Genomic DNA, 7,501 nt, shown 5'->3' on the forward strand with positions numbered 1-7,501 from the left:
ACGAAATTTCATAACGAAGCCATACGTTTATTATCATCATCATCATCATTCATAAAAAGACAGAAAGAAATGCATAACCTATAGTAATTTAACTTTATTAATATGTTACATAAAAATATAGGTTATTTAAATATTTTATTGACGTTTAATACAATTTATGTCATTATTTCCGCGGATTGCTAAGATTTTGTCATTTGCTTCGAGCAAGATTTGCATATAAAGTTGCATAAAACCATTACTTGCGTAATCGATTCATACTCTTCAAAAACTTGTAAAATATTTAAATTAACAATTCAATTAGAATTTATTGCGTGCGCAAAAATAACGCGATAACGCAGAACGTTCGCTCGACAGTTAATTATTTATTTTAATTAATTAATTAAGGTGGAAAGTTTCCCCCCTCGTCGAAACTCACACACACAAACACAAACACACACGCATACTCCTACATACTTTGGAAATGAATAATTCATCCGATACTTGGCTGCATAATAATATCAATCAGAATCAATAAAACGTATGCAAATTCAGTTTCCCTTGTGCTCCACAAACTTTATAATCCATACATATATTTAGAGTGCTTTAATTGCACTCCATTCCATAAAGTAATTAATAACAAATCATTAATATTCAATACCCACCCTCCAGATAGTCGGGTGGTGCAGGGATTCAAATATCTCTGAACACTGTGGAATATCTTGTAGTTATATCGTTGTGCAGTCCTTGTGGAGTTTTTTTAAGGAATGTTAGAGGTGAAGTTGGAGTTTTTATGATAATATACACTTTATTATTAGATTATTAGATTCCAGTTGCTAGGTTTGTTACTAGGATTTTTATGAATCTAACTCTCCTCTAAGACTAACTAACTAACTTGGACTAGCGACTAGCTAGGACTTGGACTCTGACTCTTTAGGACTCTTCTTGTATTACATAAACATCCTGTTATATAGTAGTGAACTAGCATAGAGGGAGTACAATATTGGATAAGGGAAGATAGTACCTAACTTTCCCTAATCAGTATTAAGAATAGTCGTTACACAATGATTAGTTATAGGATCTTTCTAAGTAGTATTTGTACAAAGTCATAATGACTTATTTACATACAAATGTATAAAATAATAAGGGCTAACATAATATAAACAATAACGGTTATACATAACAACACAATCCAATTGATTTTTCCACACAAATTAAATTAAATAAATTGCGTCGAATTTTATATATAAATAAATTCGAAAGGAAACTTTTTGTCTGCTTGAATTCATCGAGTCGCATCAAATTAAAGTTCTCAATGCGAGTCTTCTTCGAAAATCTCTCAAAGGAATTAATTAACTTTTTGGCAACGAAATGATCCGCAGCTTTTTCGTTACTTTTTTCTTGCACGTGCAGTCGTCTCATTAAATTGTTAATGCACTTCAACTTTTGTTTCGTTTGTTTTTCTGGCTCGCTTGATTTATAACGTTTTCGATCGCACTGTCACAAATCAAAGGGGACATTATGTCCTGAATTAAAATGCTGCCTCTAAATCAAAGACCTATTGTCTTTCAGCTAGCAAAGAAAAAGCTTGAGAAAGATGCACCAACAACAAACAAAAAGTTTGTATTTATATTTAGTATATAGAGCAGGTATGCAAATTGGGTTATAGAAATGCAAAACGTTTAGTTTTTGTCCTTCCTCTCATCTTTAATTTAATCAATTAATTTCAGTTCAATTCGATTCGGTGGAAGGAAGAGAGAGAGAGAGAGAATCCAGGCAATACGCGGGAGTTTCGTTTTTGAATTAATTTCACCGCTTTTAATTAAAACGAATTGCATTTTTAATCTTCCGCTCCGTTTAATTGCGGAATGCGAAACGGATGGACGTGTGTTCATTAAAATTTAAATGCTGTTTAAAGTAAAGTGCGGAATGGATTTGAATGCGATTGTGATGCATCCAGAGTTTCGTTGTTTTCTCGAAACTCTTCAGGTTTCGTGCTTCTACTTATACAATTTTTGTTTTGTTTTGTTGCTGCTGCTGCTGTTGCAGTATCTTACAGCAAAGGTTGAGCGGAAAGATAAAGGAAAGATGAAGGGAAAAATTGTGTAACTGGAAGAGACGGAGTCTCACAAAAGGTTTCTTTTCAAATGTATGCGCATACTTATTACCCTATAAATAAGATATTGGGGGGGTAATAATTTTAAAGTAAAAGAGAAAAAAAAAAGAGGAGACAGAAAAAAAGGGATGTAGCAAAAAAAATAGTATACAGAAAATAAATATTGAAAAGGCGAATCGAACCTCCCAGAAGTATTTATTTCGAGATGCATTATTTAAGGTTTGTTGCAGAACGAGAAATTTATATGCGGATAACATATAAATATATGTGTGTGTGTGTGTGCTATTGTATACGGCGCAACCTGATTTTCTATATCTTATAAATGTATTTATGTTGCGAAACGTCGAACTAGTTTATATCTCGAAAATGCGTTGCGTCATTCGTTCCTTGTTCTTGAGGTAAATCCAAATCTGCAATTTCACAGATCATACTGAATTTGCATATCTTTTTATTGTTTTGAATTTATATAACATCAATCTTTTCCAAAGAGTACACGAAATAAGTAAAGAATAGAAATAGATTGAAAAATTGTTAAAAAATGAAACATGTAATAATATTATAGAATGTAATGAAACGTAACTGCTGGCACTCTTGATAAGAATCTCTTAAGCTCGATGCAAGCGATAACTAATAAAAAATGAACGATAAATTAGTGACAAACATAAGAATTTTAAAGATTCCTAATTAGTTTTTTTCAAAATTATTCTTCGTTTCTATCTCGAAAATGCGTCATTCGTTCCTTGTTCTTGAGGTAAATCCAAATCTGCAATTGCACAGATCATACTGAATTTGCATATCTTTTTATTGTTTTGCATTTATATAACATCAATCTTTTCCAAAGAGTACACGAAATAAGTAAAGAATAGAAACAGATTGAAAAATTGTTAAAAAAATGAAACATGTAATAGTAATAATATTATAGAATGTTATGAAACGTAACTGCTCGCACTCTTGATAATAATCTATATATCTATAACTAATATATAATGAACGATAAATTAGTGAAAAACATAAGAATTTAAAAGATTCCTAATTAGTTTTTTTCAAAATTATTCTTCGTTTCTATCTCGAAAATGCGTCATTCGTTCCTTGTTCTTGAGGTAAATCCAAATCTGCAATTGCACAGATCATACTGAATTTGCATATCTTTTTATTGTTTTGAATTTATATAACATCAATATTTTCCAAAGAGTACAGGAAATAAGTAAAGAATAGAAACAGATTGAAAAATTGTTAAAAAATGAAACATGTAATAGTAATAATATTATAGAATGTAATGAAACGTAACTGCAGGCACTTTTGGTAAGAATCTCTTAAACTCGATGCAAGCGATAACTAATATATAATGAACGATAAATTAGTGACAAACATAAGAATTTAAAAGATTCCTAATTAGTTTTTTTTCAAAATTATTCTTCGTTTCTATCTCAAAAATGCGTCATTTGTTCTTTGTTCTTGAGAAATCTGCAATTGCACAGATAATATAGAATTTGTATATCTTTTTATTCAATCAATCAATCTTTTCCAAAGAGTACACGAAATAAGTAAAGAATAGAAACAGATTGAAAAATTGTTAAAAAATGAAACATGTAAGCGTAATAATATTATAGAATATAAAGAAACGTAACGTAATGAGAGTGCAGGAAACGGTGGGATAAGAATTATTATTGTGTATACATTAAAAAGGAAAAAAAAACTGTACATAATGAATAAAATTATGATTATTCAATGTTATCTCGCAGTTAAAAAAGATTTATCGCTTACGACTTACATAAATTTTAATTAATTCATATCTTCTTATCGATGTGTTAGTTCTTGCTTCTTTTTTCCCTCCTCCCCATTCTTGCACGTACACAAATTACACTTATTTACTTTTTCCTCTCGTCGTGGCATAATTCAATTCAATGACGAATCTTCATTTACATGCAATTATTACTGATGATTTCATTCGGTTAATTTTTTCAATTTTCAATAATAACTCGGATTTTTTTTTTTATAGATTAATTCAAAACTTTACGTTAACGTTACGTAACGTAACATAACGTTAATTACGTTTTACTTAATTACTTATTAGTTACCAACATTAATTTGATCATCGAATATGAGAAATTATTGTTTGTGTGCATATTTTTCGCGAATGCGAGGATAACGAATTTAAAGTTCGTCTCACCGGTAACCAGTGACACAATCTAACGTTGTTATATTTCACTTGTTCCAAATAATAGTTTGTTAGTTTCGGTTTAATCAAATTTTCAGGACTCAGACCGTGAGTGAGACAGAGAGAGAAAAGAGAGTTCGTTGCACGGGCGAAAATTTCTATACAATTTAAATTAGATTTGGTAACGTTCTCCGACATTTCCAGATTCTAATTGGATTACGTCCTCTATTTGTTTTGCACATTCGCCGTCGGATTGTCGCGTCGCCATAGATTACGATTAATATTATTATTACGCGTCGCACAATTCCTCAAAATTTTAACAAATCCTCATCCACTTACACTTGATTACAATTAAAATATTTTAAATACAAAGAAGAAACGTCTATTTAAAGGATTGTTATAAAATTATGCTATAAATCATTACAAATTACATTATAAACCTATTATTTCCTGGTCTAATACTTGTAATTAATACTTATTTAATATAACTATTCGGTATTAATGGTTACAACTATTAGTTTGCAGACGATCGTGGGAATGCTCTCACGGCATCTCCTTCGCATATTAGTTTCTATTATTTATACTTATTCGTTTTGTAATTGCATTTCGTGCCAACACCTCACGCGCAAAGTGATTATGCGGGTCTACATTATTTACTTCCAAATGCAAAAAAAAAAGATGTTTTTTGCAATTACTGCTGGTACTCTTGATAAGAATCTCTTAAGCTCGATGCAAGCGATAACTTAGCGACAAAGATTCCTAATTCCATTTATTCTTCGCTTGTGAAAAGAGAGATGTCGTTGCATACGTATCAAATATCAAAGTGCATGCGCCCCAGATTTCGCAATTGCAATCAATATGACCATTAGATTCAGTAATTTTGGGTCAATCTCGTTGTTGCAAATGTTTATTGTGAACTTGCGGTTCAATGGATTCGTCCTATACTCGGTTACATTTTGCTTCGTAATTGAATTTGCTTTACGTAAATTATACGTTGCACGCATAATTAGTAAATTAAAATGTTTGTTTTTTTTATGATTAATTAATTAATTAATCATGTAATAATAATAATATTGCAAAACATTTATTGCTTGAACTTTAGAAATGATTAATTGAATAATTAATGTTGTGCAATATTATTGAAATTACGTAAAAATTGAATTTTTCTTTTTATAGTAATGAAGTTTACTTTATGTTCATTTGAATTGTACACAGCCTGGAACAAATTTATTATGATAATTACAAATCGCGTTGAATCGAACAATTTAATCAATGCACGTTGATTGCTTCCAATTGCGAAATTTCTAATCAAATTTGTTGTTTTCAAAGCTAATTAATGAATTCTATTTGAAATTGTGGGACAAGGTGAGACCAGTATACTTGATATCAAAGGCGATTTGGGTTAAGGCTCCATGTGAAAATATTAGATAACAGTGAAAAAAGAACAAAAATAACAGCTGATGCAGATATTTTTTTTTAATAACCAGTCCAAAATAAAGGTAATTCCGTGTAGTGAGGGTGCTTTCGGTTGTACAGATTCAGCAGAAAATCAAAGATTATCCGACGGGATCAAAGCTTTAATCAACTCGCGTATTTCAGGGATTCGTTTTTTTTTGCTTGTTTACCCGAAAACATCGAATCTGGATAGATATATGAATCCTTGCATCAAAGCGGATGCACTGAATCAGTTTCCTGTAATGTAACATCAAAAATATGCAATTTCTTATCCTTATTTCAACTGAAATTGGTTAATTTTGAATTGATTGGATAAGTAAAAGTTAAATATGCAAAGAAGCTTTAAGAAGGAAAAAATGAATAAAAAATTAAACTTTTCCTGCTCAGAGATAATTTAGGAGGGTATGAAGAATATAATAAGGGGAGAAAGAAGCCAGTTACAAATTAAATTGTCTTTGTTATGAGAATGGAACGAGTGGGACGGTTTTCTTATCTCGGGAGGTGAACAAACTTTTGTTATTATTTTCCACGAAGAAAATTGATGGTGGAGGAGAGTTGGGAGTGGAAAACGAATGGAGAGAAAGATAAAATACAGAAAGAGAGAGAAATGAAATCCCTTAATGCTTGTTGATATTATTTATTCGAAAGCCGCGCGCGCGGTGGATTTTCCGCGGCAACATCCAAATGAATGAAGAACGAACGAAGGGCCTTATTTGATTTGTAAATGCTTCGTCGAACCTGTCGATAGCAATAGAATGTTTCAGTCGGCGAAAGAGAGAAAGAGAGTAATGAATTGAAAATGGGGGGGCCGAAATGAAAACAGCTGCACTGTATTATTTTCTCATATCCTTTTCATTTTGTGTTTATTTATTTTTTTCGTTTTCACGTTCGTGTTTTAAAAGGGAAAAAGTAATTATTAGTTTCGTTCACAAACAGTTCTTTCACACAATTATTAATTTCACACTCGAATATTCATCAGAAATACTTTAAAGAAAGTGTAATTAATTAATCAGAAGCATTAATATTTTAATTATACTTTTCGAGTTACCGTAGAAACAGCTTTAATTCAATTGTTTTTCAACTACTTGATTTTGTTTTGGAAACTAAATTGTAGCTGTTGTTTCATTGCAATTGTTTTGGAAACTTTGCGTGCTTTTCTGACACACTATCAAAAATTGATTCATACCTACTTGATATTTTTTTTTTAAATAATTACCTGTAACTATGGAAATTGAGTTTTTTGTTTGTAATTACATTAGCTGTTATTTCATTGCAATTGTTTTGGAAACTTCGCGTGCTTTTCTGACACACTGTCAAAAATAGATTCATACCTACTTATTTTTTTTTTAAATAATTACCTGTAACCATGGAAATTGAGTTTTTTGTTTGTAATTACATTAGCTGTTATTTCATTGCAATTGTTTTGGAAACTTTGCGTGCTTTTCTGACACACTGTCAAAAATTGATTCATACCTACTTGATTTTTTTTTTTTAAATAATTACCTTTAACTCTGGAAATTGAGTTTTTTGTTTGTAATTACATTTGCTGTTATTTCATTGCAATTGTTTTGGAAACTTTACGTGCTTTTCTGACATACTGTCAAAAATTGATTCATACCTACTTGATTTTTTTTTTAAATAATTACCTGTAACTATGGAAATTGAGTTTTTTGTTTGTAATTACATTAGCTGTTATTTCATTGCAATTGCTTTGGAAACTTCGCGTGCTTTTCTGACACACTGTCAAAAATTGATTCATACCTACTTGATTTTTTTTAAAATAATTACCTGAAACT

This window comes from Nicrophorus vespilloides, unplaced genomic scaffold (genome assembly GCF_001412225.1).
Source record: "Nicrophorus vespilloides isolate i.1.1-1 unplaced genomic scaffold, Nicve_v1.0, whole genome shotgun sequence".
NCBI lineage: Eukaryota > Metazoa > Arthropoda > Insecta > Coleoptera > Silphidae > Nicrophorus > Nicrophorus vespilloides.